This window comes from Tachysurus fulvidraco, chromosome 7 (genome assembly GCF_022655615.1).
Source record: "Tachysurus fulvidraco isolate hzauxx_2018 chromosome 7, HZAU_PFXX_2.0, whole genome shotgun sequence".
Taxonomy (NCBI): Eukaryota; Metazoa; Chordata; class Actinopteri; order Siluriformes; family Bagridae; genus Tachysurus; species Tachysurus fulvidraco.
The window spans coordinates 22,997,055-23,011,144 of record NC_062524.1 but is presented as its reverse complement, the minus strand read 5'-3'; the positions used below and the strand labels follow the sequence as shown (position 1 = coordinate 23,011,144).

The following is a 14,090-nucleotide window of genomic DNA, read 5'->3' as shown; positions in this document are numbered from 1 at the left end:
GTAGTTCTGAATTCAAAACTTCAGGTTTCAGCCTGCTGTTTTATCTTTAGAAACGTGTATTTACTCTGCCTACTTCCTACTGAAGCAAGAAATGCTCTTCAGCCAATATGCTGGAGGTCTATTTGCATAAAGAGTGAATATAAATCACAGAGGTGACAAGGAGTACTGTTTAACTAAATATGAATACAAATTCATCAAGCAGAAAAGAATGCAATTCACTGGAATGGAAAGAACGCAGGAGATGAAAGATGAAAATTTGATCATTCATTCATTATGCTCATAATACTGATAATAAAGAGTTGTCTTCTCTGCCTTTCATGTAATGACAGTCAATAAAACCCGTGATGGTGCAAGCAATATGTATGCTATGTATACAATAAATGTATCTTATTATAGCACATTATAAGTAATGGATAAAAAAAAAGTCAAAGTTACAGATGAATTCATATCACTTGCTATGTCTTTAACACTATTTGTGAACTTATTTATTAGTTTTAAAGCAGCTGTAGCCATCAGTGTAACATTGCCAGGGTACTGAGCTGGAAACCACAAGCCACAAGGTCTTGGGTTTAATCCCAGCTTGTCATGGTTTTCCCAGAGTGAGTATTGCTGAAACAAGCACCACTGGACTGGAAAGTGTACTTTTTGTTTTGGGGATGAAGCTCTGCAAGGTCAACGAGCAAGAAAAGTTAGCACTGTCCTTCAAAAAAAGGCACAACAGCATACCAGAAGTCCCAGATGTTATCCCAGACAACTTTCTTTTTTAACTTGGCTAATGTAAAGTTAACTGAAAGGCTCAACAACAACAACAACAACAACAACAAATATGTAGCCTTAATGTAGGAATTATCCAAATCTTATACACTAGACCAGTAGAAAATCAGGTGTGGTTCTTTGAATATTTAAAAGTTCTTAGTTTCTTCTAGGGGTTGTGTTTAGATTGGTAAATACTGTGTTCTAAGGTTCGTCAAGGATCCATCTAACCCTCCAAATCCTGTATGTTATAGTGAAATCTCTATCATATAATACAGATATACTAAAAGTGGATGTTAAATGTTCTCCCTATGCTTCAGGGTTCCTGCGGGTGCTCCAGTTTCTTCCCTATGTCCAAATACATGTATAGTAAGCTTATCTCTAAATGGTGTTTATAGTGTGACTGGCTGTATGAGTGTCTTTGTGATTGTGCTCTCAGATGGACTGGTACCCCTTACAGGGTGTCTCTTGAATTGTGCTCAGAGCCCCTGTTATAGACTCCAGGCTCCCTGTGATCCTGTGCAGGATAAGCGGTGCAGAAAATGGATGCAAAGGATAGATTGATATATTACATAATTTGTTTATTTTTACATTATTTGTACTAGTCAGAAGATAAAATATGGCATAACTATTCTAAATGCAAATGTACATGCTATAAAAATCACTGACATGACAGATTGAGACAGAACTAATATCCCAGAGATGAGATTATCTTACAGTAGCTTCCCATTTAAAACTGATCCAACACAAATAGGCATTATGACTACTAAGCCTGGCTACCAAACTATCCTAGCTACTATTATATTAGCCTGGTCTTGATAATCCAACTGGCTGGCTAGGTTGTATTGTTGTCATTTGTTAAATTATGACTTTATCCATGCCTGTACTAGAAATTAAAACTAGCAAACCATTTGGTTTCATATCATATTGCTAAGAGCGTCTTATCACTGTGCAATAGAAAAACGTACACGAAAAGTCTTTTAGAGAGAGAAAGCAATGATGAAAACTTGAGGTGATGTTATCTTCATCATCCTTGCTGTTCCAGATGAAGGTCAAACCTGCATGAGTTCTGTCTAAAACAAACTCGCAGCATGAACATTTGAACATTCTGCTTTGTGCTGGAGCTAAGTGTTCTCATTCAGGTCAACCAGGGAGCTGTGAATCTCCAGGAATCTAAAAGAAAGCGAAAGTGAGAGAGAAAGGTGTTTGGATAGTCGAAGCACCTGCTGGATCTTTAATTTAAGGTGAGTGTGATGTCAGCTGTCTGGCCACAGCCCTGCTGCTAACAAGCACCTGAGAGCTGTCCGGTGCTGCTCTTCATCATGACACACTGGGTAACCGCAGGAAAAGTGGACCGAGCCTGTGTTAGAGTTCAGCTCCCAGCTGTATTTCAAACTTTGTCCTCTTTTTCTGACTCTGCCTGACCTGTTTCTTTGTCTCTCAGATCGTAAAGGCTTGCTGTTGTTGTTTATAGCTGCAGTTACTACTGTGCATGAAATGTTGTACAGTATTGTGTTGTATGAAACATTGCTACACTGACCCACAGAAGATCAGCTTTTGTAAATTCTGACACAAAGCTGCCACAACAAGTACAAATTCACACTGGGCAAGTCCTCAGGCATGAGTGGGATTTACTTGCAGTCCAGAAATTACATAATTTACTTTGATCCTCCACAAGTTTTCCCCATCAGCAAATGAATGCGATGTTGGTTCCAAGCTCCCAGTTGACTGAGAGTTACTACACTCATACATTTGCATATTGCACCATCAATCTCTTTTGCATGTTTATTTTCCTACCATTGTTCTTTCTTTTTTGCCACTTCTGTATATCTCACCTGTCCCTGATGCTACTTTTTCTACTAAGTTTTTTTTTTCTTACTTGTTCCTATTCTATTTTATTTTTGTGGATAACATTTTTAAGGTATTTTTCATAACTAAGCTCATTTGCATGTGGTCCTACAGTAGATACCATGAATCATGGTCCTAGATACTATGAATGAGAATGCACAGTTTGGAATTTTTTCAACACACTCTTGTGTAAATGTGTGTATCACATTCATGATTATCTGGTGCCAAGCAATGAAATATTGAAACACCGGTGACTACATCAACACTACACTCTCTGTAATAACAAGGAGATTGGGCATTGGTTCGAGAAATTGGTCATTTACATGATAAACTATATAGCCAAACAAATGTGGATACCTGATGATAAGATGCTTAGGAGGCCTTACCCTCATCTGTAGCCACAAAACAAAACATAAAAGTCTAGAATGTCTTTGTATGCTGTATGATTAAGATTTCCCGGTGCTGGAACCAAGTGGCTCAGTCCAAAGCTGTTCCAACATAAATGCCTCTGGACATTGTTTACCAAGGTTAAAGTAAAAGTGCTACAGTGTTCTGCACAGAGCCCTGAACTCAACCCCACTGAACACCTTTGGGATGAACTGGAACACCAACAGCTCCCCAGGTCTCCTTAACCAATATCAGTGTCTGACTTCACTAAGCTTTGGTGGCTGAATGAACACAAATCCCTATATCCCCTATAGCTATACGCCAACATCAAGTGGAAAGCCGTTACTGAAGAATCCCAGAAGACTCTAAATGTGTACTGGAATGTTTAAAAGGCCCCCAGTCAACATTTAGGAAATGGGTGTGATCAACTTGATGTCCACATACTTTTAGCCATGTAATGTATTTGGAAAAAATAATCAGTTTAAACAACCTGACAAAACCCAGTAGTTTGAATCAACTGACCAAATACAACAATGGTACATGTGAATAATGGCTACAATGCCAAATGAACATCCTTCATTAAGGCTACATTCAATGAGATGAAATGTTTTCAGTGTAACAGTCATAGCTGATCAAGGACTCGAATATTTTACTTTAGAAATATTCAAACCCTCATGTAGAAGAGCAGAGTGAAAATAAAGAGCAGCCTCAGAGAATTCAAATACAATATTGTAGAGAAAGAAACAAGCTGTTTGCTGAACGCTAAAAGAAATTGTGATTTGTTACTAGTATAATCATTTGCAATTTTTACTATGATAATGGTTTGCAGATGCATGTCCACTGTGCAAATGTGATATCCATACTGTATATGCACTGAAGCTTTTCAGGGACACTTTTATGGTAGCTGCAATTGAGAAATATCAAGATAAACAAAATCTGAGCAAAACATCAGAACTGTGTAATGAAGCTATTAATATGAGCTATAAGGACTAGCCATTTTCAATTCAAACAATACTAGTGGTTGAAATGTTTACAGTTTATGTAGCAGCATGGAAGATTCAGCAATGAAAGCTAACAAATCAACACCTTCTAAAATGAAATGAATCATAATTTTTGGGATAATGCAATCATCCCATCTATCCCAATTAGTATAGGCCAAGTTTATAAATAGTATGAATGCTTCTTGTGGATAAAGCACTTGCAGCCTTTTGTTTGACTCTCAGTTCTTCTAAATATAATTAAATTCCTCTAACGTTATCATTAAAAAAAAAATATAATAACATTAATTTTATTGGAGAGTAGTTTTTTAAGGGAAGTTTCCTTCATAGTGCTTTCACCATGACAAAGCTATTGTAATCTAATAAACTTAGAGGAGATGATTAAAGTTCAGAACAAATTGCACTCTGTGATTATCATCTTCAGAACTGTATTTTTAATGACATAATTATTGCTTCATTAACAGCTTTCTTAATCAGCTCATTAGCTAATCAACCCCTTCATGAGCCGAGCATGTGGGCCAAAGCAGATGCAGTGGTTTATGGGTCTGAAAACTTCAGATTGTGGAACTAATGTTATGTTTATCATTTACAATGATCTTTAACATTAATTAAACTTGCATTATAGTTACATTATGGCTAATTACTGCTTTGCTAGGTTGAAGTTGTTAGCTATCCAATACATAATTGTACCTAATCAGCTAATTTTGTTATATGTGCATATTCATATCTGTTTTAATGAAACATCAGGCATTCCACAAGCTTAAATAAATCTCTCATAACAAGAAACAATGCAATGTGCATTATTATATTAACTGTATGTTTTCACTGGTGTAAATGAGAATTACTTGTATTGCTTTGGGTATATTTATTACTGATCATGAAGATGTTCTCTGCCTCGTTAACGTTGTTGCAAGGCTCCCCATGTTAATGCTTGTTCCTTCTCTTTAATGAACATTGTCTCGACAGGCTGGCGTATATACCACATGGCCTAACACAATTAACAATGCATTCAAGTCTACAAATGAAATATCGGTTTGGTATCATAGTGCAACTGGATGTAAGAGCAAGTAAAATTGGATAACTAGTTCATATAGTTTTCCTAAGCAAATGATCCCACTTAGTCTGGAGATTTAGTTAGGAACCTATTAAAAGGATGAGGAAATTGAAGACAGGCTTCCCTTACAGGTACAGTCATTAAATGCTGTCTTAAGACAAGCTTGCCTCATAAGAGTATAGCGCTGGAGAAGGGAGCTGACAAGCCAAGATTGATTTTTCCATCTTACACATATTGGTCACACTATCTGGCCATTACACACACCTACCTCATTGGTCTACTTTGTGCGAGACCAGTGAAAGACTATAGCTCATCTTTTTCCATGTACAATTTGTGTCAATCATCCTGTAGCCCAGGGCTTCCAGTTGGAAGACTCACTATTATGCGGACATTCAAGATTGTCTGAAACTTATAAAGGACTTCGTAATTAGCTGATTAGCTAGACCAAGTATGTTGGGGGTCGTGGGACCTTGACTGTTTGTAAGTCAAGGCTCTGTCCACATACAATACAGAACATTTTTATAAATAATTTCTGGATGTGGATTTTACCCCCTTTTTTGCCAACCCATCAAATACAAAAACGATTTGAAAAACATTCACATAAGTATACCAGGCCAGTATGTAAGTGCCACAAGAATAACATTACAAGCATGCAGATCGGTTAGCTGAGCAGGCAAAACTGTGGGAAAACCACCAAGATTGTGAACAATATGACAAACACACTTTGTCAAATTGGTTACGCTTATGAAGACAACAAGACCCAAATCTTAGCCAAAATCTCAGCATGCAGTAAGGTTTGTTTCAATAGAGTAGAGCACATATTAGATTCTAGCATCTCCACACATGGGAGTAATAATATAAGAAATTGAAACCAAATTGCAAACGCATGTGGATTGTAATAAGAAACTACAGTCTGCGAAGTAACAACCTGGTCATAGCGAGTCCTAGGAGTCCTAGCTGATTTATAATATACTCAAAACAGCAATTGGGATGCACAAGGTGATATTTTCAGACTGCTCTATAGCTTTATCAGCGGTCAGCACTATCCCCTGTATGCATCCAGCTGTGTAAAAGCAGCAGTTTGAAAAGAAAGCAACGACTGGCTTTACATATCTCAGAGGAAGAACACATTTGTTATATGTCATGTCATAAGGAAGATCTTATGAGTGGGTGTGCACTTATCAATTGGCCAATATAGAATATTTGAATTGAATTTTATCTGAATTAAAACAGATATCTAGTTTATCATATTTGGTTTGACCGGTTGTGAGTAAAAGTTGTTTTATTGGATTTCATTGGAATAATATTCCATAAATTAACACATTTATGAAAATATGTGCAAATACATAACTTATATTAATAAAGACTTATGCAATCAGGAATTTTAATTCTAAATATTTTTCCCCCATTTTTTGTATTAAGAGTTCATTTTAGAGAAGTTCGGAATAAAAATCATATATCCAACTGACAAGCAAAATTTATTTCCAAATAGTAAAACTGCAAAAAATGTGGCCAAGGGGCTGAATACTTATGCAAGCTTACTTTAATACAGCTTTATTTAGCACACGTTGTGATAGGTTTTACTGTTCATAGCCCTCGCACACCGTGACTCAGCATGGCGCAACAGTTTATAACGTGCCTTTTAATCTGCGTCTTTACCATTTCCTCGACCTTTGTTGGTGATATTCTACCTTTCACTCTCACACTTTGCTCTTTGTCCTAGTAGCAGTAAAACAAATGACTTTTATAACCGTACCCGCTGTAAGTTCTAGGTCAAACGTTTTTTTTTTTAAACTGTAGGTTTAAAAAGACAGAAATCTGAAAGTGTCTTGATTAATCTTTTCTCTGCTGGCGCCAAACAAATCAAATAAATTTAATGAGTTGTTCTCTCTCTCTCTCTCTCTCTCTCTCTCTCTCTCTCTCTCTCTCTCTCTCTCTCTCTCTCTCTCTCTCAATCATTCCCAGTCCTGAGTTCTTCCCGAAGCTTTTATATTGCCGCTGTAAAAGATGTCAACTGGCAAGCAGAAAGTGAGCTGATTATTAACTCGTCTTTCCTAGGCCTGATTCATGCTAAAACACATAACTGTCTCAACAGTCAAAGGAAGACAGACACACACACACACACATGCGCACAGAGGTTAGGTGAGGAACCACGTGCTGCCATTGCTTTCTAGCTTGTGTAATGTACACCAGCATGAACACACACACACACACACACACACACACACACACACACACACACACACACACACACACACACACACACACACAAACACACACACAGGTCTGTCTCTATAGTAATCCCCACAGGACTCATTTACATGTTGCAGCCCAAGAGGAATAGAGAGTTTGCATGAGAGTCATAATGACTGCGCAGGTAATAAATAGACTGGGTAGGTAGGAAGTCACTTAGTAAACGTACAAGGAAACGTATGTTATATTGAGCTAGTGCTGTCAGGTGGATACTGTCAGTGAGGATGTGGAGCTGACAGACGCAAGATCTCAGCAGGTTACAGAACAGGTGAGCAATCACACTCTCAGACACATGAGAACAGTCCTGATTATCTCTCTGTAGGAGCAGACCAAAGCAGGGAGGTGGATGTTGCTTGGTGTCTTGGTCTAATCCAGTTTATCTGTTTTTTTTTTTGTGGTACATGTTTTTGTACACTGACATGGGATGGTTCCAAAGTCATCTTTTGTTTCCATTGAAATCTACATTGTGTAATACATTTGTTAGTACTGCCTGTGTACTCTATGAAGGCTTAGTTTATGCTGTTCATGCTGTTATGTGAGTGATGTAAAGGTCATTTCACACAGGATACATATTGACTAGAGGAAAATTTCATGATGGAAATCTTAACCAAACACGCTCTACTCGTTGGCGGCAAGGAATTAAAAATCACGCTGTTCTTTTTTGTCTTTGAAAAGGCAATTAAAAACAGGTGAAAATCTTCACTTAAATGTGACAAGCCCAAAATAAAAGCTTATGTTCAGAGAATAAAAGGGTTTATAATAATAAAAATGGCATTGCAAAATTAGTCATTTGAAGTACAGGAAACTCGTACTCGTTATCTTCAGTCTTGAATTCCTCAGACTTTCGAACATAAAGTGAACCAACATAAAAGAACGTACCTTGTAAAATGACTGCTCGTTATTTTAACGCATGTGTGAAAGAATTTTTTTTCCAGAAAAAAAGCTGATATTGACACCCTTTCTGAGAATTTAAAGGAATTTAATACATCTGACATTCAAAAGCATTAAGGTGGTAGAATGTAATTCTTATTGTAATATAAATATACTCGTTGTGAAGTTTTTTATTAATTCATTTGTACAACAGTTCTGGGTCACTTTTCAGTGGTTAAGTGGTGTTTTGAGAGATAGCGTTATGGAATGTTTCACTGTAGAAGTTTCACTTCCTAGTTCAAAACAGTTACTACATAAAAAGTTAGCGGGCTTGTACAAATCAATGTGATATTTGATCTAGCTGATGTAATGTAAAGCTTTGGTACCAATTTCTAGCTAGAGGTTACTTCCAAAGTAACATCTTTAGCTATGATTTTGTAAGGCATCAGACTTAAAACATATTGTTTAGTTCAGTAGAGATAACAAAAAAAGAGGCTAACAGGAAGGAATTTGTTTTACGGACATTCCACAACATTAACATTAACTGGGGAAGTCGTGGCCTAATGGTTAGAGAGTTTGACACCTAACCCTAATGTTGTGGGTTCGAGTCTCGGGCCGGCAATACATCGACTGAGGTGCCCTTGAGCAAAACACAAAAGACACCCCCCCCCCCCAATAGCTCCACCGGGCACCGCAGCATAAATGGCTGCCCACTGCCCCGGTGTGTGTTCACAGTGTGTGTGTTCACTGCTGTGTGTGTGCACTTTGGATGGGTTAAATGCAGATCACAAATTCTGAGTATGGGTCACCGTACTTAGCTGTATGTCACTTCACTTCATCAAATGTAACTAAAAAAGTCATGAATAAAACTTGTAGGCAATGGCAAGTTATAACTAAAATACCTAAGGATGTTTTCTATAAAAAAACTTTCAAGATTTTTTTATTATGAGAGCATACTTTTATTGTGTATTATAACATTTGAAACAATTCTGCATCCCGTTGAAAGAGAATCCAATGTTTATAGCGTATATCTGAGTAGTCAGTGGTTAAACCTTGCTCAGAGTCGCAACATACAACAGCAAAAAGCAGCCTGGTATTTAAATGCACCTTTCCCATTCCTAGTTTAGAACCTTAACCTCTAGACCTCGCTCTGCCATTTAGTTTTGGAATAGTAGGTTATTAACATCAGTGGGCCATTTTACTCTTGAATTGGTTCTACTCTTAGATGTCACACTAATAGGGTCGGTTCGCCTCTCGCAAGGACCCAGAGTTCAACCTAATGATGAGACGACACCGAGGTTCATCCAAAAGCGACAGAGGAGCTTGCTAATTAACCGCATGCTGAGGGTCAAAATCTTGAAATGACACCCGAGCACGATTTTTACCCAGCATGTTGGTGATTTGACAGTTTGTGCTCTCGGCACTTCCTATACGCTTTACATCTCTCGAGAACTGCTTGTACAGATGTCAGCTCAGTTAACAGCTAAACACTTGAATGATATTACACCACAATTGTGTCAGTTAAAATTATACACCAAATGAAAATGTTCATGTACATATATATATATATATATATATATATATATATATATATATATATATATATATATATATATATATATATATATATATACACACACACACAGTACTGTGCAAAAGTTTTAGGCAGTTGTGAAAAAATGCTGTGAACAAAGAATTCTTTAAAAAATGGAAGTGTTAAACATTTATTTTCATAAATGAACAAAATGCAGTGAATGAACAAAATAGAAATCTAAATCAAATCAATATTTGCTGTGACCTCCCTTTGCCTTCAAAACAGTAGCAATTCTTCTAGGTACACTTGCACACAGTTTTTGAAGGAACTCCGCTAATAGGTTGTTCCAAACATCTTGGAGAACTAACCACAGATCTTCTGTGGATGTCGGCTTTCTCACATCCTTCTGTCTCTTCATGTAATCCCAGTCACACTCGATGATGTTGAGATCAGGGCTCTGTGGGGGCCGTGCCATCACTTCATGGTTTGTAGGCAAAAGGTTCGAACACTAAATATTCATTTGATTTAGATTTTTCTTTTGTTTGCTCATTTTGAATTTTGTAAATTGGCAGAAATAAACACTCATTATTTATATTTCTGAAAGCATTTTTTCACACCTGCCTAATTTGAACAGTACTATATATATACAGTATATAAAATTTCTGGAACCTTATATATAAAGCACCTGTTGGGAGAGTGTGAGATGCTCACACACTGGTTTACAGATTGAGTTTATGGTTAAGTGAAAGAAATAATTAAATAGATACATAAACAGGCAATATTGCATTTTAAAATTAAAGCATGGATCATATGAGAATATTATTATTATACTATTATTATTAAAGCAGAAGATGTGCTTTGGGTATGAGGTCTTCCCAAATGGTGCTGCGACACCTAATTGCCTAATATTTACTGAGTTATTGTGCTCTAGTTAACTAAAAATTAAAATTTAAAATCTTGGTTTGCTAGTTGTTTTACCTAGGAAGTTGTATATCTAAATTCATTGTCCTTGGATAATTGTATTCAGATGTATTTATTTTGCAGAGTATAGGTTGCTGTTTTTTTAGAGGTGAATCCATTTGGTTTTATAAAACGCTGGTTCGTTGACTTTATATTCCTTTAGGAGAAAATTGTTCAGAAATGAGGCAAAAGGCTCTATGGGCATCTTGAATTGAAATTAAAATTGTTTTGGAGCCAGAGATCGCTTTAATTGTTAACAATTTTTTATAAATCAAATGAACAGATGAATATAATTATGAACATAATCACGATTTAAGTATTAAACTCATTTTTTTAATGTTCACAATAATAGACTAGGTAGTTAATAAATATTTAGAGCTCCTTTTTTCAGAATTTCAAGCAGAAAAAGAGTGATCACGGTGTACAGGCAAATTTAGAAACCAAAAAAAAACAAAAAAAACATACACAATCAAATGGCTTGGTAAAGTCTGCCAAGGAGTCAGCCATTTTAAAGGTTCTCTCTCTCTCTCTCTCTCTCTCTCTCTCTCTCTCTCTCTCTCTCTCTCTCTCTCTCTCTCTCTCTCTCTCTCTGTCTTTCTCTTCTCTCTGTATCTCTCTCTTTCTCTCTTTCTTGCTGTCTGTCTCAATTACCTGGCTTGCGAAAAGTACCTAACAAGCTAGCTCGTTGGAAAACGACTTAGGGTTAGAGTTTTAACTTTACAGGTGTAACCTTAATACATGAATTGAAACCTGATCTTTATTCAAAACAAAAACTGTATATAATGATGTATATAATGATGTATATATAAATATAATGTATGAGAAAAACAAAAGTATAAAAAAAATCTGTATATAATGTTAATAACCAATCTAACGTAATGTAATATTAAATGTGATATACACTGTCAATAACTGAAGATTTTAGAGCTTAACATATTCAATAAGTTGACATTATTATTTGATGGAGATAGCGTTTTGGAGCATAATTGATATTAGATGTCCTGTTACATTGCTGAGAAACTGGACACTTACCATCACCCACGTTTTTTTTTTTTTTTTTTTTATTGGATTATGCGTTTAAATAGTTTGTACGATCTTAGATCTAAGTTCAGAAATGTTTTATTTTTCTGGACAAAGCTGGTTTATTAGCTCATCTCCCTCTGTGTGTGTGTATGTGTGTGTTTATTTGTTCAAGTTGAGATAATATGTGAACTCTGAACTCACCTCGTATATGGTATGGTTACGGTAAAGATTTAATGATTTACTCACTGTGCTTATATAGAGAAAAATATACAGCACTCGCTTATGAGGAGTAAAGAGATTTTATAGAATTACTATTGAAATTAGGCAGAAAGGGACAGGTAATATTATTATTATTATTATTATTATTATTATTATTATTATTATTATTATTATTATTATTATTGTGAACCCCGGCATAGCATTCAGGGGTAGATTTGCATCTCTCTCACCTGTAAATGAAAACAACATTAACCAATCACAGGCTTCTGTGTATTCTCATGTATGTGGAAGAGGGCAAAAAGCACTTTTCTCTCAGTGTGGTTAGCCACACTGTAATGATGACAGGCTTCATGTTTCTTCAGATCAAATGACCATTATAATGAATATTTCATAACACAGTCCTGGTAGGGAAAAAGAAAATCTGTGCTTATGAAATATGAAGCAGGAATATAGCTCTAATAATGTCATGAGACCATCGACTACATACAGAGCTATAGACAATTTGTAAGACGCTAAACATACCACTGCTATAGATATACCTATCCCTTTTACCTTACTAATAGTTTACAGTTTACAGTTCGTGTTCTGTGCATTTACTTCTCTGTTCTGGGAATTTATTGTTCTGCACTTAATTCATATTGTTGTGTATTTGCACATTATGTAGTCTTGCATACTTTTACATGTTGTGTCTCAACCTGGTCCTGCAGAACTGACATTTCCTTCCAATTTCTACAAGCTATATAGGGGAAGGACAATAAAATCCCACTTGATTTGATTTGACGTGGTTTTATTTTGACTACACATGCATTGTTTACAAAGATTGTTGGTGCATTCAAATATATATATATATATATAGTTCTATATATATACATATTCTGTTTATATATATATATATATATATATATATATATATATATATATATATATACACAGCATGTATATATAAAGCCGACTAGACTGAGAAAAATCTATTTCAAAATCAAATAGATATCTAAACAGTTCATAGTCTTTGGCTGCCATTAGAAGCGAATATGTAAAGTGTGGCGATGATACAAAGCAACCGCTGTCTCTTTAAAAAACATTAACTAATCATTAATGGTTTGTTTTTAAAGGTATTTTCAGCATTCAGTCTTGTTAGTCACCTAGAACCTGGTAAGGAATTTGTTTTTCTGGACCATCTTCAGTTTGATGCAAAATACAGTATTTCTTGGTTGAACAAGTTATATGTCATTGTCTCACACATTTTGAGAGTGCATTATCCTTGGTATATTGGTCAACAATTTAAAAAAAAAAAAAACAATGTCTAAAAGTCTTATAAAATCGACCTTAAAATCAGAAAGCATGCATGTGCTGCTCAGTTTACTGTAACTTTCAATTAAAATATTTCATGTGCGTTTTTAATTCTCTGCAGAATAGAATTAGCTAAAAAATGTCATCACACTTCTAAAAAAAATTTTTTTTTTATTCACTGTGGGTGTGCAGGTACATCTAAAGACCTAATAACAGTCATTTAGGATATAATTAGGATACAAGATGATTATATTAGTAATAATTGCATTAACAGCAGTGACATTTTAATTGTGTGTGTGTGTGTGTGTGTGTGTGAAGATGTCAGATTGCATCACATATAATCATTTAGATTATTATTACTGACATTTAGATGTTTTTCACTCTCTCTTTCTCTTCAGTCCTATTTTGGATCATTTTACTGACAGATGGAATGCAGCTCAGTTGAGGGATATTCCGGGCTCGCTTGCACTTAAGCGACATGCTTCTGATTTTTTATTATGGAAATGTCACAGAACATCTGATATACTTCAGACTGCACTCTGACCTAATCTCCATATTTCTTCTTTAAATAATATATATATATATATATATATATATATATATATATATATATATATATATATATATATATATATATATATATATATATGCGTGTGTGTGTGTGTGTGTGTGTGTGTGTGCACGCGCGTGTGTGTGTGTGTGTGTGTGTTTTGGCGAATTGTGGAGCTGTACTGCTGTTTGAGTGGGCGATAGCAGAATATGATTTATAAATAGGAAATTACCTGCTGCATATTTTATGCCTGGTGGCTGTGTCGGCCATTTTCCCACGCCATGTTCTGGTTTCAGAGCTCCATGTCCTGCCTGATGCCTGCTGAAATATTTAAAGAAACCGGAGACAATT

At 35.7% G+C, this 14,090-nt stretch overlaps 1 protein-coding gene across 2 annotated transcripts in view; it reads left to right on the top strand.

The window, feature by feature from the left end:
• The first annotated feature begins 7,311 nt into the window (after nucleotides 1–7,311).
• Nucleotides 7,312–14,090, top strand: part of LOC113635483 (phospholipid-transporting ATPase ABCA1) — a 153,476-nt gene continuing 146,697 nt past the window's right edge. For both annotated transcript variants that reach the window (XM_027134963.2, XM_047816301.1), the window contains exon 1: nucleotides 7,312–7,561. The gene's annotated coding sequence lies outside the window, so the exon portion shown is untranslated. The remainder of the gene's footprint in view (nucleotides 7,562–14,090) is intronic.